The 26,855-nt window shown below is 43.0% G+C and overlaps 1 pseudogene; it reads right to left on the bottom strand.

The window, feature by feature from the left end:
* Window positions 1-1,074: 1,074 nt before the first annotated feature.
* Window positions 1,075-25,545, bottom strand: LOC135563712 (uncharacterized; annotated as a pseudogene).
* Window positions 25,546-26,855: the final 1,310 nt, after the last annotated feature.

A 26,855-nucleotide genomic window follows, 5' to 3' on the forward strand; every position in this document is an offset into this window, starting at 1 on the left:
GCCTTTTTCTTGCATTTCAAAGATGATGGTACTAGGTTACATAAACAATTTACATGTGTTTGCTTGTCGAAATGTTATGATTTACATACATGATCAAGGCTCAAGCAAAACAAGCACACACACATTTTCTTGATTTACTCCAGACAGGGCCTGACTGCTGAACTGACGTAGAAGCAACAGGTTGCAGTAAATTCAGTAATTCAGTAAAACAAATCTGAAGTTGTCTATGTAAATGCTCTGAAACGATCTGTCTGAGCCTAATCTGCTTCTGAAACTATATGTCTGAGCCTTTTAATCTGCTTCTGATTGACAGGTCCCATCTTGGTTGTCATGTGACAGTGCAGAAGTGGATGGATGGTATGACTGTCCAAGTGCCCCAATAGTTGAGGGACGCTGTGGGATCTAAAGGCAGCCAGTGATCCTTCATTTAACTTGCTGCCCCTCGCACCTATTGTACGAAGTCTAATAATAATCAAACATCCCCAGGAACATATCACTCAGGAACATATCACTACCCTTTGCCCTATCAATCAACTAGCTTGAAGTAGGTTCGGTTGTAGAATCAGTTGTAGCAATTACATGTTAACGGTACATAGCATTAAAAAGAAAATACTGCCAGCAGCGGGCCATTGCCTAAAGTAGCATGCCTTTAGAAGTCATTTCTGTAATTAGAAATAGTAAGTTAAGTGTTACAAATCATTGTTTGTAGCTCTGTAACAAGGCATCCAGCCTGCTGGCTTCATAATGTTTTCTTGTTTTGATATTAACCTGCCCTGGAACTGCAGATGGAAATGAGCTGCTAGCTAAATCTGATACAACACATATTTTCTCAAGTGTACTGCTTCTGATTGTCCTTGCTCAAATAAACTCAATAAATAAACTCAATAAAGAAATAAAAGGAAACATTATGCCTAGGACCCTAGAACTGAGAAGGCATGGGAAAACATACTCAGAGATTCAGAGATGTTTAGGGCTAACTTGATTTATTATCAGTGGTGCCATCAACATAAGCTCGTACAGGTGTGAAGAGGTGCAAATCCCCCCCCCCCCCCCCCACACACACGCACACACACACACACACACACACACACATACACGCACACACACACGTTGATATGAAGGTTAACGCTACATATGATTATTGTTCAAAGTTACAGTTCTAGGATAAAACATACATAAAAACAAACAATGATCATTTGGAGGAAGTGCTCTGTCTGAGTGGTTTGAGTGCCTGCATTCAATCTGCACCATCCAACTGGGCAAAAACTGGTTGAATCAATGTTGTTTCCACATAATTTCAACCTAAAAATGAAATGTGATGATGTTGAATCCATGTGTAAAAACTGATTGGATTTGCAAAAAGTCATCAATATAAGATATTTTCGTAATTTTTTCACCCTATTTTTTTTTACCTAAATCCAATGACATGGTGAAATGTTTTCTTGATTTCACGTTGAATTCACCTTAGATGACAACTTAAAGTTAACTTAAAGTTAATCAACTTAAAGTTAATCAAAATTAGACTTTGAACTGATGTCTATTCCCAGTGGGATCCTTCATTGACTTAATTTATAATTTCGCAAAAAATACACACAAAGAGGGGGGTGAAATAACCCAGGATGATCTACATTCTGACAGCCCATTACAAAACACCAAACAATGAGCATTAACAATCAGACAACTCCTCACCATGTGATCGCTTTGTGGCATTTTCTGTTGGTTCCAACATTTTATTTTGCCCCTGGAGGAGCTCTTTTTGTTCCGTTTTGCATCTAAGTGGCCATTCTTGCTGTCACTTGAGTTGAAGTATTCTCTCACAGTATTTCTGACAGTTGCTTGCAGTTTTATTCTAATAGAGTGGCTGATTGCACATGCGGTTTTGTGGCTGATTGTGCTTGCAGTCTTGTGGCTGATTGTGCTTGCAGTCTTGTGGCTGATTGTGCTTGCAGTCTTGTGGCTGATTGTGCTTGCAGTATTGTGGCGGATTGTGCTTGCAGTCTTTTGGCTGATTGTGCTTGCAGTCTTGTGGTTGATTGTGCTTGCAGTATTTTGGCTGATTGTGCTTGCAGTCTTGTGGCTGATTGTGCTTGCAGTATTGTGGCTGATTGTGCTTGCAGTCTTTTGGCTGATTGTGCTTGCAGTTTTGGCATGAGTTTTAGATGATGTGTGGGAGAGAGGAGTGCACCCACCACCCAACTGTTCAGGGACCACTTCACCAAGGTGAATATCTGTTTTGGCCTTTGATCCTTTCTTGTTATTTGCAAATTGTCTGGTTGACACAGACTGCAGGACCAGTGGAGTGTTTTGACCATAGGACACTGTCTGGGGTATGTGGAGCTGCACACTTTGGGCCAGCAGTTCCCCATTTTCCTGATGTTCTCTCCCTGTGTCAGATACCAGAGAGACTCCACACTGTTCCACAGATTGATCAGACTGTTTATTCACCAGCATTCTGTTAGAGGAGGTGTAAAATGCAATTTTCGTCCCCTTTACCTCTTCCTTCTTGACAGACAGTTTTTTTTATTTCTCAGCTGTATGTGTGCAATGGATGTTTCTTTGGTCTGTCCTTTTGACTCTGACAACTTGAACACTTTATCCTTCTGGCTCTGGTGCACCTGCTCCCCTCTCCAATCAGAGAGAATCCTTTCACTGTCTGGTTGAGAGACAGGGCTTTGAATATACTCACCTTTTAAACTACAGAGGCTTTGGGTGAGCATCTGGTGGTCTTCTCTATTCTGAATGCTAATAGAATGGCAATGCTTCTAGTCTCCCTTTCTCTCATCAGACCAATTATACCCATCCAAATCCTTGGGTGCCTGAGCAACTGCCACTGGGAATGTCATGCTCCAATCTTTTGTAAATGTCTTTGTGGTGTCTGGAGTGAGAGGGCGTAACCGTGCCGACATGCCGAACAGGAAGGGGAGGGAGTTGGGCTCGTTGGGAGAGGACACAGAGTCGGTGCAGAAGGAGAAGGCGCTGTCTTTGGAGCTCAGAGAGGAGGTAGATGGAGAGGTGCCTGTGGAGGACAGGCTGGAGAAACTGGACCTGTTGGACACGGCCAGCCTCTGGGCAAGGTGCCAGAACCTCGAGGCTACATGAGGGGACCTCCAGAAGGCATACCTAGACTTGCTGCCACCTACCCTGGGGCTGCTGTCCCACTTTAGTAGCCCCTTAGTGTGGGATTTGTGTGTGTGTGTTGGGAGTGGTCTGCACGGCCACACATCACTGCTGCATCGCAACTGGACTGGCGGGCGACAAGAGTGTAGAGCTGGCTGTGGGACCCCAACCGGGGGGAGCTTAGACACACAATGGGCTCTGAGGAGCAGCGGGCTGAGCAAAAACGTTGTGTCCCCATCAGGGAGCAGATAGACCTACTGGAGAGGGAAGACATTAAGTCTAGATTCCCACAGCTATAAGCACTGTCCTCAGTCACATGTTGCTTTTTCAAGGAGTCAACCTCATTCAGAAGCCCCAAAATCTCTTTCAAGACCAGTTTCTCCAATGGCAGGAAAAACGTTCCCTGTTAGGAGAGTGAAGTCCTTCTTGCTTCTCTCAGTCCCAATAATCAGACGAGTCGACCTGCTGGTAAGACTCCACTGAAAGAAAAAGCACAAAAATATCCAAATGAGAACACATGGTTACCATGGAAATGCTAAAATAGTGTAGAAACACTTATCTAATATAGATCTCACCCATGACATCCTCTGCAGTTCCTTGTTCCTTCTTTGGCTCAGTAAAAATGCACTTAACATCTACACCAAAAATGGCTGGGGTGTTTTCAATGAGATGTTGAACGAGAGCTGCAACCTGCACGCCCAATTTTTCAGTTTTTGATTTGTTAAAAAAGTTTGAAATATCCAATAAATGTCGTTCCCCTTCATGATTGTGTCCCACTTGTTGTTGATTCTTCACAAAAAAATACAGTTTTATATCTTTATGTTTGAAGCCTGAAATGTGGCAAAAGGTCGCAAAGTTCAAGGGGGCCGAATACTTTCGCAAGGCACTGTATATTATTCCAACTTACACAGAAACAACTTTGATGTGTTGATGTGTTTAGAACTCTTGAGGACTGTTTTTTAAATTTTTATCTTGGTGATGTTTCACATCAGCACAAATGTCAAATACTAGATCAATGTGCTGACGTTTAATTGGCATAACAATTGTGTAGGCCAAATTGTGTTGTAGACAACAATGTACCACGTAGACTGTTTTTGGTCCTCTGCAAATTAAACTTAATGCATTTCTTAGCCTTGACATCATGTTGCTCTTTAAAATGATCATTTTAGCAGTAAGCTGCAGAATAGATGGAAAATGAAGCCTATTCCAAAAGCAGTACCAAATACGAACTGACAAATTCAGCATATACAGTGGGGTCCGAAATTACCGACACCCTTGATAAAGATGAGCAAAAATGACTGTATAAAACAATACTGAGCAATTGTATGCTAAAAAAAGGGAAATTATATTAATACCAATACAATTGCTAAAAGAAAGATTTCGTTTAACAGGTAATAATTGTTTTTCTCAAAAAGGTAGGGGTCAAAATGATTGACATATGTAAATATCCTTATAAATAAAGTAGTCAAAAGTGTAGTATTTGGTCCCATATTCCTAGCACGCATTAAGTACATCAAGCTTGTGACTCTATAAACTTGTTGGATGGATTTGCAGTGTGTTTTGGTTGTGTTTAAGATTATTTTGTGCCCAATAGAAATTAATACTAAATAATGCATTGTGTAATTTTGGAGTCACTGTTATTGTAAATAAGAACATAATACATTTCTAAACACTTCTATATTAATTTGGATGCTACCATGACTACAGATAATCCTGAATTAATCATGAATAATGAAGAGTGAGAAAATTGCAGAGCGTTAAAGATCATACCACCAAGACATGATTACCCCCCTGTTATTGGTAATAGGATGCATTCTTGCATTTGTGTGTTTCATTGAAGCCTTAAATAAAATATTATATATTTGACTATATTTATCAAATAGAATAATAGTTAAATGCTCACTCTCATATTATTTTTCAGAGGTGGATCCTTATAGTCCATAGTGAAAGACATGGTCAGCACACAATAGTACTCTATGGATATTTTATTACACCATAATCATCTTAATTCATTTATTTCTCCGTGTACAAAATACAGAGAAAAAAGTAATTAATTAATTATTGAAGATGATTTATGGTACTTATAAAATATCTAGTGATGCACCGATACATAATTTTGGCCGATACCGATATCCAATATTTTCCTTACCCCAAAAAACAATATTGATACCGATAACTGATATTTAAAATTTTAGCGGCCTTTTAAGCATTCTAGTACAGTTAAATAGTTAACACACACATGGACGCAGCGCTCTAAGGAACTGCATCTCAGTGCAAGAGGTGTCACTACAGTCCCTGATACGAATCCAGGCTGTATCACATCTGGCCGTGATTGGGAGTCCCATAGGGCGTCGTACAATTGGCGTCGTCTGGGTTTGTAAGAATTTTTTCTTAACTGACTTGCCTAGTTAAATAAAGGTTACACACACACACACACACACACACGCACACGCGCACACGCACACACACACACACACACAGACCAAAAAGTTATTTTGTTGGCATTTACGTATGTCCCCATTACCAGTAAATCATAATCAAAACCTATTTCTTTCACTTACTTGCTGTGCTGTTTTGTTGTTCATTTGTTCAGTCATTTCATTCTCAACCAGGACTTCATCATACATGTCAAGCAGTGAAGTTTCAGCTTTGTCTGTCCGTGGCCTCTCTTGCTCGGTGCGCACTGTCACTTTTCGTTTCCATCTTGTCCAGCTGTGGTAGAATGGCCACTCCTCAGTAAAAGGCACATGACAGCCCACTTGGAGTTTGCCAAAAGGCACCTAAAGACTCTCAAACCATGAGATTCTCTGGTCTGATGAAACCAAGATTGAACTCTTTGGCCTGAATGCTAAGCGTCACGTCTGGAGGAAACCTGGCACCATCCCTATGGCATGGTGGTGGCAGAATCATGCTGTGGGGATGTTTTAGGGGCAGGGACTGGAAGACTAGTTAGGATCGAGGCAAAGATGAACGGAGCAAAGATAGAGAGATCCTTGATGAAAACATGCTCCAGAGCGCTCAGGACCTCAGACCGGGGTGAAGGTTCACCTTCCAACAGGACCCTGACCCTAAGCACACAGCCAAGAGAACACAGGAGTGACTTTGGGACATGTCTCTGAATGTCCTTGAGTGGTCCAGCCAGAGCCGGGGCTTGAACACAAACTAACATTTCTGGAGAGACCTGAAAATAGCTGTGAGCAACACTCCCCATCCAACTTGACAGAGCTTGAGAGGATCTGCAGAGAAAAATGGGAGAAACTCCACAAATACAGCTGTGCCAAGTTTATAGTGTCATACCCAAGAAGGCTCTATGCTGTAATCGCTGCCAAAGGTGCTTCAACAAAGTACTGAGTAAAGGGTCTATTGTGTGTAGATTGATGAAGGAGAAAAAAGGTTTGATGAGAGAGAAAAGAAGTTTGAGAACCACTCATTTAGACAACAGTTCTTAAAAAACTCTTAAGGATCTGCCCCCTTTTAATAAAAAATTAAAAAAATAGCCTAAAATGACATAGCCAAATCTAACTGCTTCTAGCACAGGCCCTGAAGCAAGGATATGTATATTCTTGGTACCATTTGAAAGGAAACACTTTGAAGTTTGTGGAAATGTGAAAGGAATGTAGGAGAATATAAAACAATAGATAGTGTAGAAGATAATACAAAGAAAAAACAAACATTATTTTGTATTTTCTTGTACCATCATCATTGAAATGCAAGAGAAAGGCCATAATGTATTTTTCCAGCCCAGGTGCAATTTAGATTTTGGCTACCAGATGGCAGCAGTGTATGTGCAAAGTTTTAGACCGATCCAATGAACCACTGTATTTCTGTTCAAAATGTGCCTAATTTAGGCCTCCCGGGTGGCGCAGTGGTCTAAGGCTGTGCCACCAGAGACTCTGGGTTCGAGCCCAGGCTCTGTCGCAGCCGGCTGCGACCGGGAGGTCCATGGGGCGATGCACAATTGGCCTAGCGTCGTCCGGGTTAGGGAGGCTTTGGCCGGTAGGGATATCCTTGTCTCATCTCGCACTAGCGACTCCTGTGGCGGGCCGGGCGCAGTGCACGCTAACCAGGTCGCCAGGTGCACGGTGTTTCCTCCTTGGTGCGGCTGGCTTCCGGGTTGGATGCGCGCTTAAGAAGCAGTGCGGCTTGGTTGGGTTGTGTTTCGGAGTACGCATGGCTTTCGACCTTCGTCTCTCCCAGGCCCTTATGGGAGTTGTAGCGATGAGACAAGATAGTAACTACCAACAATTGGATACCATGAAATTGGGGAGAAAAAGGGGGGTAAAATAAAAAATATCTATATATTTTTAAAGTGCCTAATTTGTTTATTAAAATAACTTTTCATGTTCAAAATTGTGCACTCACCTCAAACAATAGCATGGTATTATTTAATTGTAATATCTACTGTAAAGCTTTCTGCCAATATCAGATATGTCTATGTCCTGGGAAATGTTCTTGATACATTCAACCTCATGCTAGCCGCATTAGCCTACAACTGTCCCATGGGAGGGACACCGATCCCGGATAAGTATTAATTGAGACACAAGGCCTTACCAAATTTTTCTCTTCCCCCCATGGGAAAATGTGTAGAATTGTAGGAAGACACTGTTGCTGGCCGTATTCAACGTTTTTTTTTCAATCCCTTTGGCACATTCTTTAGATGTAAGTGGTATATTATTAAACCTCGAAGTACAAAATTCTAAACTGATAACCCTTGTAATGCTCCCTATTTTATGTTCAGGACCTTCACACATCTTTCACCCCTGCAAAATAAAAGTTTTCTATGAAATACCATGAGAATATTACATTTAAGCCATTCAGTAGACACTCTATTTCGCAGCAACTTACAATTACTGCATTCATCTTAAGATAGATAGGTGAGAAAACAACATATCACAATCATCTCATGTACATTTTCTCTCAACAAAGTATTTATCAGCCAAATCAGTGCGTGTGGATAAAAGAGATGCCGGGGGCGCCATGAGAGTTATATTTTGTTTAGTCACCAATAAGTCATGTAATGATAGGCTCACCATTTAGTCACTTTAACTATCATTTAATCCAATAGCAAAATATACAATAACTGTTATTTTGTCCTGAATAGAAAGAATAGTAGATGGTAAATATCATTTCCATACAGTATTTGACTATAATATATATATATATTTTTTAATTCAGCAGTATTGTTAACAAATTACAAGAAAATCACATCAAAAGTCAAGTGAATACTTAGATGATCTGTTTGGATTTTTGTGCTTTGAGTTGTGAAAATGTACCACATACTTGAAAATTACATACATGAAAATTGCAACAAAATTATTGAAAAAAACTGTGTATACAGTACCAGTCAAAAGCCTTGATGACAGCTTTGCATACTCTTGGCACTCTCTCAACCAGCTTCATGAGGTAGTCACATGGAATGGATTTCAATTAACCGATGTGCCTTGTTAAAAGTTAATTTGTGGAATTTCTTTCCTTCTTAATGCGTTTGAGCCAAGTAGCTGTGTTGTGACAAGGTAGGGGGGTTTACAGAAGATAGCCCTATTTGGTAAAAGACAGAGTCCATATTATGGCAAGAATAGCTCAAATAAGCAAAGAGAAAGGACAGTCCATCAATACTTTAAGACACGAAGGTCAGTCAATCCGGAAAATTTCAAGAACTTTCGCAAAAACCATCCAGCGCTCTCAATGGGACCGCCACAGGAAAGGAAGACCCAGAGTTACCTCTGCTGCAGAGGATAAGTTCATTAGAGTTACCAGGCTCAGAAATTGCAGCCCAAATAAATGCTTCACAGAGTTCACGTAACAGACACATCTCAACATCAACTGTTCAGAGGAGACTGCGTGAATCAGGCCTTCATGGTCGAATTGCTGAAAAGAAACCACTACTAAGGGACACCAATAAGAATAAGAGACTTGGTTAGGCCAAGAAACACGGGCAATGGACATTAGACCTGTGGAAATCTGTCCTTTGGTCTGACAAGTCCAAATGTATTTTTGGTTCCAACCACCGGGTCTTTGTGAGACGCAGAGTAGGTGAATGGATGATCTCCTCATGTGTGGTTCCCACCGTGAAGCATGGAGTAGGAGGTGTGATAGTGTGGGGGTGGTGCATTGCTGGTTACACTGTCAGAGATTTATTCAAGGCACACTTAACCAGCATGGCTACCACAGCATTATACAGCGATACATCATCCCATCTGGTATACGCTCATTTGTCTTTCAAAAGGACAATGACCCAACACACCTCTAGGCTGTGTAAGGGCTATTTGACCAAGAAGGAGAGTGATGGAGTGCTGCATCAGATGACCTGGCCTCCACAATCACCTGACTTCAACCCAAATTAGATGGTTTGGGATGAGTTGGACCGCTGAGTGAAGGAAAAGCAGCCAACAAGTGTTCAACATGTACGAGAACTTCTTCAAGACTGTTGGAAAAGCATTCCAGGTAAAGCTTGTTGAGAGAATGCCAAGAGTGTGCAAAGCAGTCTTCAAAGCAAAGGGTGGCTACTTTGAAGAATATTTGTTTCACACCTTTTTGGTAACTACATGATTCCATATGTGTTATTTCATAGTTTTGATGTCTTCACTATTATTAAGTAGAAAATAGTTCAAATAAAGAAAAACTCTTGAATGAGTTGGTGTGTCCAAACCTTTGACTGGTACTGTGCATTAACTAGGCACTACTTAGTTTTGGTTCAGTAGTTATCAGTTTTGATCAGTTTAATTAAGTGATATTTAATTATATTTTTAACAAATGACAAGAAAATCATATCAAAGGTAAATTGAGTTTTGCATTTTGTAAAGTAGAGACTTAGATTGAAACTGTGTCCAAATTGAAAGAGTCAGTTGGTGCAGTGAACAAGTGACTTTAATTTTGTTTGTTGTACTCAGTCAATTGAAAATGTGCTTGGGGGTTTGAAACATGAGCCATTTTGATGATCTGTTAAGATTTTTGAGCTTAGAGTTGTGAACATATACCATATACAGTGCCTTGCGAAAGTATTCGGCCCCCTTGAACTTTGCGACCTTTTGCCACATTTCAGGCTTCAAACATAAAGATATAAAACTGTATTTTTTTGTGAAGAATCAACAACAAGTGGGACACAATCATGAAGTGGAACGACATTTATTGGATTTTTCAAACTTTTTTAACAAATCAAAAACTGAAAAATTGGGCGTGCAAAATTATTCAGCCCCCTTAAGTTAATACTTTGTAGCGCCACCTTTTGCTCAGTTTTGCACATCGAGAGACTGACATTTTTTCCCATTCCTCCTTGCAAAACAGCTCGAGCTCAGTGAGGTTAGATGGAGAGCATTTGTGAACAGCAGTTTTCAGTTCTTTCCACAGATTCTCGATTGGATTCAGGTCTGGACTTTGACTTGGCCATTCTAACACCTGGATATGTTTATTTTTGAATCATTCCATTGTAGATTTTGCTTTATGTTTTGGATCATTGTCTTGTTGGAAGACAAATCTCCGTCCCAGTCTCAGGTCTTTTGCAGACTCCATCAGGTTTTCTTCCAGAATGGTCCTGTATTTGGCTCCATCCATCTTCCCATCAATTTTAACCATCTTCCTTGTCCCTGCTGAAGAAAAGCAGGCCCAAACCATGATGCTGCCACCACCATGTTTGACAGTGGGGATGGTGTGTTCAGGGTGATGAGCTGTGTTGCTTTTACGCCAAACATAACGTTTTGCCTTGTTGCCAAAAAGTTCAATTTTGGTTTCATCTGACCAGAGCACCTTCTTCCACATGTTTGGTGTGTCTCCCAGGTGGCTTGTGGCAAACTTTAAACAACACTTTTTATGGATATCTTTAAGAAATGGCTTTCTTCTTGCCACTCTTCCATAAAGGCCAGATTTGTGCAATATACGACTGATTGTTGTCCTATGGACAGAGTCTCCCACCTCAGCTGTAGATCTCTGCAGTTCATCCAGAGTGATCATGGGCCTCTTGGCTGCATCTCTGATCAGTCTTCTCCTTGTATGAGCTGAAAGTTTAGAGGGACGGCCAGGTCTTGGTAGATTTGCAGTGGTCTGATACTCCTTCCATTTCAATATTATCGCTTGCACAGTGCTCCTTGGGATGTTTAAAGCTTGGGAAATCTTTTTGTATCCAAATCCGGCTTTAAACTTATTCACAACAGTATCTCGGACCTGCCTGGTGTGTTCCTTGTTCTTCATGATGCTCTCTGCGCTTTTAACGGACCTCTGAGACTATCACAGTGCAGGTGCATTTATACGGAGACTTGATTACACACAGGTGGATTGTATTTATCATCATTAATCATTTAGGTCAACATTGGATCATTCAGAGATCCTCACTGAACTTCTGGAGAGAGTTTGCTGCACTGAAAGTAAAGGGGCTGAATAATTTTGCACGCCCAATTTTTCAGTTTTTGATTTGTTAAAAAAGTTTGAAATATCCAATAAATGTCGTTCCACTTCATGATTGTGTCCCACTTGTTGATTCTTCACAAAAAAATACAGTTTTATATATTTATGTTTGAAGCCTGAAATGAGCCTCTGTTCCTACATGTTAATTATAATTTAAAGAAGAAAGAGTCATTATGGTTGCACATAGAACCATCACCTTAGCAAAGAACCATTGATGAACCTTGTTTTTGGGGTACGCAGATACAGACAGGGACAATACAGCTACAAAGGCATACATGAGAAGACATGGATGTGAGCATTGATGGCTGGTGGAAAAAGTAAAATACATGAGTCTTGCCATAAATAGTTTCTTAGAGAACGTTTGCATTACAAGGCAGCTGCTGAAAACACCCTTAAAAGGCACAATGCAGATAAATCACCATACACGTTTTTTCAGATATACCTTTCACATCGGTGCATACAAAATGACCTGGCAGAAATATTTATTTGGCATTTGAGAAAACATTACTAATTTTAAAGAGCAGCAAAAAGCTTAGTTATAAAATTATTTGTATAATTTTTTCCCACAATGTTGTGTTAAGACAGAGAGACTGTGTGCTATACCTCCAACAAGCTATGGCACATTTAAAACACTAATTATCCAAATTACAGGAAGCAGATTCCGATAACGTCTATAGAACTAGATGTAATAGCGTGACAGGAAGTGATTTACTATCTCCATGTCAACCACATCCGTAAAGAGGGTGAGATAATTGATGTGTAAAAAGTAGAAAACATTCAACAAAATGCACTATTGAAAATGGTATTTTCTATTCCTGTTGTGTATATCAATGGAACTTGTTAAAAATCAATATATGCTAGCCTATCTCTCTCTCTCTCTCTCTCTCTCTCTCGCTCTCTCTCGCTCTCTCATTGAAAGTTAATAAAGGATTCACCTGCTCGGCCAAGTCCTCCCACATCAGCCTTTAGCCTGAGGATGAAGTTTGGGCCGGAAGCATCTTTGAGAAGGTGATCAAGGTAGAGGCTCCCATCTATGTTGTTGGTGACTGCTGAGACTTGGCAGTCTGTTTCCCTCAAGGAGTTTAGGATAATACTGAAGGGATGCTCATGACCTGACAGACATGACACATGTGGATCTGATCAAATTAGGTTTTTGTGTAGAATTGGAGAATGCATTCAGTCACTGCTTCTACCATTTCTGTTTAATCATGAATGATGATGTGGCCTATATGGTCAAGTGGTTAGTGCTGTTGCTCCTGGTACATGTGTGTACCACTGTCACAGTAGGTTTGAGTCCGGCCTGGTAATCTGTCATCAGCTTACTATCTATTCAAATAAACCAACAAAATTGAAAGGAATGGGAAGGAGTCAAAAGGCAAGGAGTTGAGAATTTAAAGGAGCAATTAAATGATGCTAGAAACATGTTGAATCACACGCCCCTTATATTTACATGGGCTTAAAGCAAATATTAGATAAACATGGTTGCAGTCTTACCAATCCTTTGCAATTTTCTTTTGAACTGAGATCACCTACAATTCTCAGGGTACTAAATTATATTATTTTCTACCCGTATTGACTTGAGACAATGAGGTACTGTATGTGCCCTTTAGACAGAATAGCATGCAGTTGTATGAGGCATTCATTCCATGAATCCTTTTTATCAGATTCTTAAATATGCCTTGGCTTTCTAGAGAGGCTCCTGTAGCCATGTCGCCAGATTACAGTTTCAAGTCATAAACCCTACATGTGAACACACCAAGGATGAGTACGGACCGAAAACCTGCCCAACTGAAATATTAGTCTGCTTTGGGTAATCCCTTGCCTACATAGAAACACTATGGTGTAAAACCAGAGCCAAGTCAAGTGTGCCTACATCCTGACTGTGTTTGGAGGTGTGTTTCAGGGCAAAGTGATAGTTCTGACACATTTCCTCACCAATAAGAGGGCATGGGGCTTCCTCTCTCCCTGAGACAACCCAGAGCCGGTAGTCAGTGGGTCTGCCCTGTGGGAATAGAAAAATACAATTATGTTTAGGAGGAAGAAAGGAAACTCAGCGATATCTACACCCCCAGGAATGGTCAGAGACAGGAAATGCAATTTGAGACCAGAAAACGTTGTCATTTATTCTTGTTCCTCTTGTGATACTCTTCTGGCCTACACTAAAGATCTATGAGTAAAGATGTAGGCTAGTGGTAACTCTTCTGGCTTACTCTAAAGATCTATGAGTAAAGATGTAGGCTAGTGGTAGCGGAGAATGATCTGAACTCTAAAGAGCAAACCTTAAAAAACGAATAACTTAATTAAACATGTTGCAACAGGTGTAACATTGCAGAGCTTGGAGAGATTGAGTCTAGGTCAGGGCTCTCCAACCCTGTTTCAGGAGATCTACTGTCCTGTAGGTTTTCGCTCCAACCCTAATCTAGCGCACCTGATTCTCCAGGAACAGGGTTGGAGAACCCTGGTCTAGGTCATGCATGATTATCTTCAACTTGAAAAAATATATTTAAAAAAAATATATATATTATTATATTATTATATATATATTTTATTATATAATGCTAGTATTTTTTTTGTTAATACATAATACAAACAGAATATCCATACAGCAAAAATATGGATTACATCTAATAATAGAGCTAAGACATAATGACTACATTAACTAGTGTCAACAACTCACAGTGAGTCTTAACTGTTGGGTGAAGATCCTGTGTACTTTGTCAACTTCGTCTTTATTGTCCACATTCACAGTTGTCTACATTAACACAAAACACAGATACTTCCTTCATATTCTTATAGAATTGGAAAATATTGTCTGAGGTTACTTGAATCAATGTCATGTTAACTAGGAAAAGTCATACATTCATTCAATGTATATCATTTAGAATTGAAAGATTTGAGGGAAATGGTCAATAAGCATAGGATAAGCAGCAGTAGTTGTAGATGAGTGAATTCCCTTACCATTGCACTAGTTCCAATATTTATGAGAACAACCTTCATGGTTAGATTGCTGGGATATTCCACTTTCTTGGATTTGGCGATGTGCCTGTGGCAAATAGGCATATATTAGTGCTATACATGTCTGACATCTTAATGTGCCTGCATCAGGTAGATACATAATCCTACACTCTTAGAAACAATTGTTCCAACAGGGTTCTTCTGATGTCCCATAGGATAACACTTTTTAGTTCCAGGTAGAACCCTTTTGTGTTCCATGTAGAACCTCTGTGATAGAACCCAAAATAGAACCCAAAAGGGTTTTTACCTAGAACCAAAAAGGGTTCTCCAAAGGGTTCCCCTATAGGGACAGCCGAATAACCCTTTTAGGTTCTAGATAACACTTTTTTTGTCCTAAGTGTCAACATTTAATTTCAGAAGTAATTTTTATATTGTACACCTGGGTTTTGTAAGTATTTCCTTACTGTTGTAAAGATGAAAGCCATTTCTCCTTTGCCTCAGATGAACTGATTGGGAAAACAAATGTCATCTTTTTTCCCCCCCAAGTTAATTTTAATCTATTTTTCTGGCAATTGAAAAATTGATTTTAATGATTGGAGTAGCCTACCTGAGAGTCACCACGTAATTGATGGTACGCCAGCCAATGACAAAGGAGTTCTTTGAGGTCAGTTCTCTCATCATCCTCTTCAATTCAAGAACCCAACCACATCTCACACAGCCTCACACTCTCCTTCAGTTTGAGGCTTGAGGAAGACCTGCAAGACAACAGGGTAGATAAACCACTATCAGCTATCTACCAGGACAAAATACAATAGTAATTGCAATCATCAATTACACATTATATGTATATATATATATATATTAAATTAGTGCCCCACTCTGTCATGTTATGTCTTGTCCCTGTGCTTTCTCTTCTCTTCGTTTCCCCCTGCTGGTCGTATTAGGTTACTATCTCTCTCTCTCTCTATCGTTCCGTTCCTGCTCCCAGCTGTTCCCCATTCTCCTAACGACCTCGTTTACTCTCTCACACCTGTCTCCTCTTTTGCCCTCTGATTAAGTCTCTATTTCTCTCTCTGTTTCTGCTTCTGTCCTTGTCGGATTCTTGTTTGCTTTGCCCTTGTTCCGTCCTGTCGTAATCTGCCTCTTCATCAGATGCTGCGTGTGAGCAGGTGTCTCTGTCCTCTACGGCCCGCGCCTACCCAGAGGGACCTGCAGTCTGTTGCCGCTAGCCCTGCAATTCTCCTCTACTACTAGAAGGAGGACTCTCCTGCAAAGATAGAGGATTTATGTTTTCCCTGTTTGGACATCTCCTGTAAAGATTGAGGATTTATGTTTTCCCTGTTTGGACATTAAAAAGACTCTGTTTCTGTTGAATCGCTGTTGGGTCCTCACTCACCTGCATAACAGAAGAATCCGACCAAGAATGGACCCAGCGACTTCGGATCCTCTCTACTCAGCCGTCGAGATCCAGGGAGCGATGCTAGGCAGACACGAGCAGGAATTGTCTGCTGCTCGACATGCCGTTGAGACCCTGGCCGCCCAAGTCTCCGCCCTTTCGAAACATTCACAATCTCCGCCTCGATCCACCGGCTACTTCCAGGGCTTCCGAGTCTCCGGAGCCCAGAATTAATAACCCACCGTGTTACTCTGGGGACCACACTGAATGCCGCTCGTTCCTCACCCAGTGTGATATTGTGTTCTCTCTCCAGCCCAACACGTACTCCAGGGGTACAGCTCGTATCGCCTACGTCATATCTCTCCTTACTGGACGGGCTCGTGAGTGGGGCACGGCAATCTGGGAGGCAAGGGCTGAGTGTACTAACCAGTATCAGAACTTTAAGGAGGAGATGATACGGGTTTTTGATCGTTCAGTTTTTGGGAAAGAAGCTTCCAGGGCCCTGTCTTCCCTACGTCAAGGTAATCGATCCATAACGGATTACTCTATAGAGTTTCGCACTCTTGCTGCCTCCAGTGACTGGAACGAGCCGGCGTTGCTCGCTCGTTTTCTGGAGGGTCTCCACGCGGAGGTAAAGGATGAGATTCTCTCCCGGGAGGTTCCTTCCAGCGTGGATTCTTTGATTGAACTCGCTATTCGCATAGAACGACGGGTAGATCTTCGTCACCGAGCTCATGGAAGAGAGCTCGCATTATCCGTTTCCCCCCTCTCCGCATCACTACCATCTTCCTCCACTGGCTCAGGTGCTGAGCCCATGCAGCTGGGGGGTATTCGCATCTCGACTAAGGAGAGGGAACGGAGAATCACCAACCGCCTCTGTCTCTATTGCGGTTCCGCTGGTCATTTTGTCATTTCATGTCCAGTAAAAGCCAGGGCTCATCAGTAAGCGGAGGGCTACTGGTGAGCGCTTCTACTCAGGTCTCTCCTTCAAGATCCTGTACTACCTTGTCAGTCCATCTACGCTGGACCGGTTCGGCAGCTTCCTGCAGTGCCTTGATAGACTCTGGGGCGGAGGGCTGTTTTATGGACGAAGCCTGGGCTCGGGAACATGACATTCCTCTCAGACAGTTAGGGAGCCCACGGCCATGTTCGCCTTGGATGGTAGTCCTCTCCCAGGATTCAGCGTGAAACGCTACCTTTAACCCTCACTGTCTCTGGTAATCATAGCGAAACCATTTCTTTTTTGATTTTTCGTTCACCTTTTACACCTGTTGTTTTGGGCCATCCCTGGCTAGTGTGTCATAATCCTTCTATTAATTGGTCTAGTAATTCTATCCTCTCCTGGAACGTCTCTTGTCATGTGAAATGTTTAATGTCTGCTATCCCTCCTGTTTCTTCTGCCCCCTCTTCACAGGAGGAGCCTGGTGATTTGACAGGGGTGCCGGAGGAATATCATGATCTGCGCACGGTCTTCAGTCGGTCCAGGGCCACCTCCCTTCCTCCTCACCGGTCGTATGATTGTAGTATAGATCTCCTTCCGGGTACCACTCCCCCCCGGGGTAGACTATACTCTCTGTCGGCTCCCGAACGTAAGGCTCTCGAAGATTATTTGTCTGTAGCTCTCGACGCCGGTACCGTAGTCCCTTCCTCCTCTCCCGCCGGAGCGGGGTTTGTTTTTGTTAAGAAAAAGGACGGGACCCTGCGCCCCTGCGTGGATTATCAAGGGCTGAATGACATAACGGTTAAGAATCGTTATCCGCTTCCCCTTATGTCTTCAGCCTTCGAGATCCTGCAGGGAGCCAGGTTTTTCACTAAGTTGGACCTTCGTAACGCTTACCATCTCCTGCGCATCAGGGAGGGGGACGAGTGGAAAACGGCGTTTAACACTCCGTTAGGGCACTTTGAATACCGGGTTCTGCCGTTCGGTCTCGCTAACGCTCCAGCTGTCTTTCAGGCATTAGTTAATGATGTACTGAGAGACATGCTGAACATCTTTGTTTTCGTTTACCTTGACGATATCCTGATTTTTTTTTTCACCGTCACTCCAGATTCATGTTCAGCACGTTCAACGTGTCCTCCAGCGCCTTTTAGAGAATTGTCTTTATGTGAAGGCTGAGAAGTGCGCTTTTCATGTCTCCTCCATCACATTTCTCGGTTCTGTTATTTCTGCTGAAGGCATTCAGATGGATTCCGCTAAGGTCCAAGCTGTCAGTGATTGGCCCGTCCCTAAGTCACGTGTCGAGCTGCAGCACTTTCTCGGTTTCGCGAATTTCTATCGTCGTTTCATTCGTAATTTCGGTCAGGTGGCAGCTCTTCTCACAGCCCTTACTTCTGTCAAGACGTGCTTTAAGTGGTCCGTTTCCGCCCAGGGAGCTTTTGATCTCCTCAAGAAGTGTTTTACATCCGCTCCTATCCTTGTTACACCTGACGTCTCTAGACAGTTCATTGTCGAGGTTGACGCGTCAGAGGTGGGCGTGGGAGCCATTCTGTCCCAGCGCTCCCATTCTGACGATAAGGTCCATCCTTGCGCGTATTTTTCTCGTCGCCGTCGGAACGTAACTATGATGTGGGAAACCGCGAACTGCTCGCCATCCGCTTAGCCCTAGGCGAATGGCGACAGTGGTTGGAGGGGGGCGACGTTCCTTTTGTCGTTTGGACTGACCATAAGAACCTTGAGTACATCCGTTCTGCCAAACGACTTAATGCGCGTCAGGCTCGTTGGGCGCTGTTTTTCGCTCGTTTCGAGTTCGTTATTTCTTATCGTCCGGGCTCAAAGAACACCAAGCCTGATGCTTTGTCCCGTCTCTTCAGTTCTTCAGTAGCCTCCACCGACCCCGAGGGGATTCTCCTGAGGGGCGTGTTGTCGGGTTGACTGTCTGGGGAATTGAGAGGCAGGTAAAGCAAGCACTCACTCACACTCCGTCGCGCTTGTCCTAGGAACCTTATTTTCGTTCCCGTTCCTACTCGTCTGGCCGTTCTTCAGTGGGCTCACTCTGCCAAGTTAGCCGGCCATCCCGGCGTTCGGGGTACGCTTGCTTCTATTCGCCAGCGTTTCTGGTGGCCCACTCAGGAGCGTGACATGCGTCGTTTCGTGGCTGCTTGTTCGGACTGCGCGCAGACCAAGTCCGGTAACTCTCCTCCTGCCGGCCGTCTCAGACCGCTTTCCATTCCCTCTCGACCGTGGTCTCACATCGCCTTAGACTTTATTACCGGTCTTCCTTCGTCAGCGGGGAAGACTGTTATTCTAACGGTTGTCGATAGGTTCTCTAAGGCGGCTCATTTTATTCCCCTCGCTAAGCTTCCTTCTGCTAAAGAGACGGCACAAATCATCATTGAGAATGTTTTCAGAATTCATGGCCTTCCGTCAGACGCCGTTTCGGACAGGGGTCCGCAATTCACGTCTCAATTTTGGAGGGAGTTTTGCCGTTTGATTGGGGCTTCCGTCAGTCTCTCTTCCGGTTTTCACCCCCAGTCTAACGGTCAAGCAGAACGGGCCAATCAGACGATTGGTCGCATCTTACGCAGTCTTTCCTTTCGAAACCCTGTGTCTTGGGCAGAACAGCTCCCCTGGGCAGAATACGCTCACAACTCGCTTCCTTCGTCTGCGACCGGGCTATCTCCTTTTCAGAGTAGCCTCGGGTACCAGCCTCCTCTGTTCTCGTCCCAGCTCGCCGAGTCCAGCGTCCCCTCCGCTCAGGCTTTTGTCCAACGTTGTGAGCGCACCTGGAAGAGGGTCAGGTCTGCACTTTGCCGTTATAGGGCGCAGACTGTGAGAGCCGCTAATAAGCGTAGGACTAAGAGTCCTAGGTATTGTCGCGGTCAGAGAGTATGGCTCTCCACTCGTAACCTTCCCCTTATGACAGCTTCTCGCAAGTTGACCCCGCGGTTCATTGGTCCGTTCCGTATTTCTCAGGTCGTTAATCCTGTCGCAGTGCGACTTCTTCTTCCGCGTCTTCGTCGCGTCCACCCGGTCTTCCATGTCTCCTGTGTCAAGCCTTTTCTTCGCGCCCCGTTCGTCTCCTCCCCCCGTCCTTGTCGAGGGCGCACCTATCTACAGGGTCCGGAAGATTATGGACATGCGTCCTCGGGGCCGTGGTCATCAGTACCTAGTGGATTGGGAGGGTTACGGTCCTGAGGAGAGGAGTTGGGTTCCATCTCGGGACGTGCTGGACCGTTCGCTGATCGATGATTTCCTCTGTTGCCGCCAGGTTTCCTCCTCGAGTGCGCCAGGAGGCGCTCGGTGAGTGGGGGGGTACTGTCATGTTATGTCTTGTCCCTGTGCTTTCTCTTCTCTTCGTTTCCCCCTGCTGGTCGTATTAGGTTACTATCTCTCTCTCTCTCTATCGTTCCGTTCCTGCTCCCAGCTGTTCCCCATTCTCCTAACGACCTCGTTTACTCTCTCACACCTGTCTCCTCTTTTGCCCTCTGATTAAGTCTCTATTTCTCTCTCTGTTTCTGCTTCTGTCCTTGTCGGATTCTTGTTTGCTTTGCCCTTGTTCCGTCCTGTCGTAATCTGCCTCTTCATCAGATGCTGCGTGTGAGCAGGTGTCTCTGTCCTCTACGGCCCGCGCCTACCCAGAGGGACCTGCAGTCTGTTGCCGCTAGCCCTGCAATTCTCCTCTACTACTAGAAGGAGGACTCTCCTGCAAAGATAGAGGATTTATGTTTTCCCTGTTTGGACATCTCCTGTAAAGATTGAGGATTTATGTTTTCCCTGTTTGGACATCTCCTGTAAAGATTGAGGATTTATGTTTTCCCTGTTTGGACATTAAAAGACTCTGTTTCTGTTGAATCGCTGTTGGGTCCTCACTCACCTGCATAACACACTCATCCTAAGATGATCCAAATCTGCACAATTGACATGAAGGACAAAATGCTCACTTCTAATATCCCATTGTTAGTTTGCATCTATTCCTATTCATCTTGTTCAGTAAGTGGACATTATTTTTAGACGCTGAGGACTAACTTTGATTTAGTGATGAGTGTGTCACTGAAAAGTGCCTCTCTTGAGTCTACAGTCCAGTGCTGAGCTGCATGTGCTCCTCCATCACAAACTCTGCACTCTGGGACGTTAGGCTTTGGATCAGCCGTGCTCTTGGTGATGGGACTGGGACGCCATCCCTAAAGACAAAAACCACTCTGTAAAGGCGATATCATGTCTCTGGCAATGATTCAGTTAATTGTACTTTTAATTTAATTGAATCCCCTTGGGTGACTTTGCCTTGAGTCTCCCATCAAACAGGCATTTACAATACATTTATCACATTGCACAAAAAACACACAGGGGTTACATTCTTTGTAGGGGTTACATATTTGAATAATTTTACCATTTAGATGTCTGATACTCATGGGAATGCATGGCTTCTGGGCACCGGTTGTATATAAGTGCCTGTTTAATTTAAGTTTCATTTTAATTAAATAATTCAATGTCCAACAAATATGACTGTGTCTGATCTGACAACTCAAATACTTGCCTAAGGGAAATGGAACAACAACGGAGCTCCCAGTAGCACACAAACATGTCAAATGACAATGATTAATTTAGTATCAATGTTGAAATCACTATGATTGTTGCTGCAAATACAAAAGGATGTACTACTACAGTAATGGTTATCTGCCTTGAAAACGTTCTTAGTTTGTACATGACTGTGAGACAAGAAAGGACACAGAGAGGGAATCCAGTCGTCTACAGAATGAAGTGTGGATTGATAGCCATCTTTTGTAAACCAAGCCAACCAAAAATTAGGTAGAGACTAAATTCTCTTCAGTTTTTATAGGAGCTAATCGGAGATGGCAATAGCCCCACATGCTGTGTTTCAAAGGGGCTGTTTGTGTTACCCCTCACTGTTTATCTGCCATTACCATGATAGAGAAGCTCTGAGACCAAATAAAGGCAGGAATTCTTTGCAGATGGCAGGGCTACAGACCTTGGGACTGTGGAGTGCCGTGTGCATTATGCGTCACTGAGACAGTGAGCTAGAGCAGGGCTTGGAGAAGACAGGAGAGTTGAACATGAAAACAAAATGTTAGTCACTGCACATCTCAAGGGCAGTACAAACGTCTTTGGAGAAACTAGATTGATGAAACTGACAGTACAGAAAACCACACAAGCCATAGGCCGTATGCATTCTTCTGCTGAATACTAACAAAACATACCTTATCAAGTATGACATGATGTTGTTCAATAACTCATCACAACATAAGTCTATCACTAGTCTGCTTCGAGTTTGCTTTCATGGCAAATGCAGCAGCAGGGTCTGTGCAAAGCTGACAGCAGTACAAGTATTGTATTACGGAACAATAACAATGGCTGGAAATGAGACTGTTATTATGTCAGATGAGACCATGATTATGCCTGAACAGTGAGTAAACACAAACAGTCACTGACATGAGACAAATGGATCTGGTAATACAAATAGCATGAGTAAAAAGGGGAAACAAGCCTGGAGACAAGTGTGACAACAGACAGACAGACAGACAGACAGACAGACAGACAGACAGACAGACAGACAGACAGACAGACAGACAGACAGGCAGGCAGGCAGACAGGCAGACAGGCAGACAGACAGACACTGTAAGTGGCAGTACTCTTCATATAGCTGACCTGCTGTGGCCCTTCAGTTTGCTGAAGGCCTTTGGTCATGGCCGATTTGCCAGTGTTTTCGCTGAAGTGTCCTCATTTTCTGTGAGAAAAAACGTACACTTTTCGATCAAGGATGAGATAAACAAATCATTCATTCCTGGAGCCAAAAGTGGCTTGGTAAAGGGATAGTTCACCCAAATTAACAACATTAGATGATTCCCTACCTTGAAAGTATTCTATGGAACATGAGAGAAGGTTTACATTTACAAAACAACAACAAAACATAAAATCAAAAATATATTTTACATTTGAGATTCTTCAAATAGCCACCCTTTGCCTTGATGACAGCTTTGCACACTCTTGGCATTCTCTCAACCAGCTTCATGAGGTAGTCACCTGCAATGCATTTCAATTAAGTACCTTCTTAAAAGGGAATTTCTTTCCTTCTTAATGTGTTTGAGCCAATCAGTTGTGTTGTGACAAGGTAGGAGAAGTATATAGAAGATAGCACTATTTGGTAAAAGACCAAGTCTATATTATGGCAAGAAAAGCTCATATTAGCAAAGAGAAATGGCAGTCCATCATTACTTTAAGACATGAAGGTCAGTCAATACAGAACATTTCAAGAACTTTGAAAGTTTCTTCAAGAGCAGTCTCAAAAACCATCAAGAAACTGGCTCTCATGAGGACCGCCACAGGAATGGAAGACCCAGAGTTACCTCTGGTGCAGAGAATAAGTTCATTAGAGTTACCAGCTTCAGAAATTGCAGCCCAAATAAATACTTCACAGAGTTCAAGTAACAGACACATCTCAACATCAACTGTTCAGAGTAGACTGGTCGAATTGCTGCAAAGAAACCACTACTAAAGGGTACCAATAAGAATAAGAGACTTGCTTTGGCCAAGAAACACGAACAATGGACATTAGACCTACGGAAATCTGTCCTTTGGTCTGGAGTCCAAATTGGAGATTTTTGGTTCTTTGTGAGACGCGGGGTGAACGGATGATCTCCGCATGTATATTTCCCACCGTAAAACATGGAGGCGGTGTTATGGTGTTGGGATGCTTTGCTGGTGACACTGTCTGTGATTTATTTATAGGCAAACTTAACTAGCATGGCAGCCAACAAGTGCTCAGCATATATGGGAACTCCTTCAAGACTGTTGAAAAAGCATTCCAGGTGAATCTGGATGAGAGAATGCCAAGAGTGTGCAAAGCTGTTATCAAGGCAAAGGGTGGCTACTTTGCAGAATATTTGTTCAACACTTTTTTAGTTACTACATGATTCCATATGTGTTATTTCATAGGTTTGATGTCTTCACTATTATTCTACAATGTAAAAAATAGTAAAAAATAAAGAAAAACCCTTGAATGAGTTTTAAAACTTTTGACCGGTAGTGTATATTGAAACTTATGTTAGTGCATCTCATACGGTACAATATAATGCAATTGTAGTACTGCATAAATAAATAACATGTTTTGTCCATAGCTGATGGAAAGCAACATGTGGGATAGGATGGTGAGGGCTTCCTTCACTCCACAGCTGCCTAGCAGAGGAAGGAAACAGATGCAACCATCTGTATTATTAGCCCATGGTGATAGAGCTATACAATCTGTGGGGTCCAATATCTTGATCCATTTGGATGGACACAAAAATATAAATATTGATTCACTTGCTATGTATTGTGTGCTGTGCAAGTGTTTTCTATGGTATTGCACATCTCTCTATATACAGTGGGGAGAACAAGTATTTGATACACTGCCGATTTGACAGGTTTTCCTACTTACAAAGCATGTAGAGGTCTGTAATTTTTATCATAGGTACACTTCAACTGTGAGAGACAGAAAATCCAGAAGATCACATTGTATGATTTTTATGTAATTAATTTGCATTTTATTGCATGACATAAGTATTTGATCACCTACCAACCAGTAAGAATTCCGGCTCTCACAGACCTGTTAGTTTTTCTTTAAGAAGCCATCCTGTTCTCCACTCATTACCTGTATTAACTGCACCTGTTTGAACTCGTTACCTGTATAAAAGACACCTGTCCACACCCTCAATCAAACAGACTCCAACCTCTCCACAATGGCCAAGACCAGAGAGCTGAGTACAAGGCTGGGATGGGCTAGAGGACAATAGGCAAGCAGCTTGGTGAGAAGGCAACAACTGTTGGCGCAATTATTAGAAAATGGAAGAAGTTCAAGATGACGGTCAATCACCCTCGGTCTAGGGCTCCATGCAAGATCTCACCTCGTGGGGCATCAATGATCATGAGGAAGGTGAGGGATCAGCCCAGAACTACACGGCAGGACCTGGTCAATGACCTGAAGAGAGCTGGGACCACAGTCTCAAAGAAAACCATTAGTAACACACTATGCCGTCATGGATTAAAATTCTGCAGCACACGCAAGGTCCCCCTGCTCAAGCCAGCGCATGTCCAGGCCCGTCTGAAGTTTGTCAATGACCATCTGGATGATCCAGAGGAGGAATGGGAGAAGGTCATGTGGTCTGATGAGACAAAAATAGAGCTTTTTGGTCTAAACTCCACTCGCTGTGTTTGGAGGAAGAAGAAGGATGAGTAGAACCCCAAGAACACCATCCCAACCTTGAAGCATGGAGGTGGAAACATCATTCTTTGGGGATGCTTTTCTGCAAAGGGGACAGGACGACTGCACCGTATTGAGGGGAGGATGGATGGGGCCATGTATCGCAAGGTCTTGGCCAACAACCTCCTTCTCACAGTAAGAGCATTGAGGATGGGTCGTGGCTGGGTCTTCCAGCAGGGCACACAGCCAGGGCAACTAAGGAGTGGTTCCGTAAGAAGCATCTCAAGGTCCTGGAGTGACACACACACACACACACACACACACACACACACACACACACACACACACACACACACACACACACACACACACACACACACACACACACACACACACACACACACAGTGAATTGAAATAGCACAGTACCTACTGTAGAACATTAATGACAATGAAGTATGATTAGTACTTACCTTCACCTTCTCTTGAATACTTGACTCATTGCGGTTTACTTTGGGGTAGGAGCCAGTGCTTTGTTGAGGGGTCATCTTTTTAAGCCCGGTAAGGTCACAGACGAAGTCACCTACTGTAATGTCCTAGTGCACTTTGATGCTGACGTTCACTAGAGAGGAACATTTAAAATGTTTGTAAAAGTCTTGCAGAGAGGTAGCAAGCAATCAACGTCACACTTTGCTTGACAAAATAATTGGGTTTTGCTGATAGCCCTCTACAGTTGCACGCTTTTCCTGCTTTTTCCCAAACCCCACTGCTTTCTGGGCTGGGCCTCCCTCTTTCCTCCTCACTAACTAAATAAAGATATCCCAGCCTAGTCTCCTCACACTGTAGGTTGGGGCAGACAGTCGGTCAAGAGGACCTTCTCAGGTTACAATTCATTACCCAGCCTTCACCCAGGGGGCACTAAGGAGGACGTTGTGGGGACTTGAGGCTGCACAGTGCTCTCAACCGCTCAGGCCTGTGGTAGGACTGAGGTTGGTGAGAATAAAAGTGCCTACAGAGCCGGTTTAAGAAATCATAGGCTCAGGGGGCTTAAAAAAATGTATTATTGCACAGATTGTACAATATTAGGAAGAAATATACAGTAGCCTATATATATATCATAGGCTACAGTAGGCTACTAAATAACATGTCCAGTGGCACACTGACTCACCTAATGATGAAGATGAAGCCATAAGGCTACTCATGGTGATGGCTGATGCGCCCATCGTGTCAAGAGCTTATATCAAGATGAGCTACTTTGAAAAACAATGCTGCTATTAGCAAAAAATTGGGAGTTGTTGAGATATTTTTTTCTTCTATTGGTTCTACAGACAGATTAGTCTTCTCTTTTCAGCAGTCGGCATTTGCTTTCCAAACTGCAGGCTTACGTTTTTCCAACAATTGTGTTTTGAAATCTGCAAAAGGCAAACTGACAGCTATAACCAACCACAGAAATATAATCCATAGATGGCAGATTCCAATCAAGTGAGGACTGGCATTCATTGCTAGTGTCCCCATGAGTTTAACAGACAAATTGCCAGGTTAAGAGGTTACGAAACCCTTCTATGGAATACATGTCTATCGTCACAACATGCAACAAGCTGTATAATTTGCGGGCATGCTACCCAAACTGCGGCCTTCACGACTGTAGGCATACTGGTAACTGCCAAAATAAAGGAAACACTTGAGTCAACAAGGGATACAAAGTTAGCGTTATGGTGTGGGGTGCATTTTCTTGGCATGGTTTAGGTCCACTTGTAGAATCTATGCCAAGGTACACTGAAGCTGTTCTGGCAGTTTGTGGTGGCCCAACCCTTTTAAGACACTTTATGTTGGTGTTTCCTTCATTTAGGCAGATACA

This window comes from Oncorhynchus nerka, linkage group LG22 (assembly GCF_034236695.1).
Source record: "Oncorhynchus nerka isolate Pitt River linkage group LG22, Oner_Uvic_2.0, whole genome shotgun sequence".
Classification (NCBI taxonomy): domain Eukaryota; kingdom Metazoa; phylum Chordata; class Actinopteri; order Salmoniformes; family Salmonidae; genus Oncorhynchus; species Oncorhynchus nerka.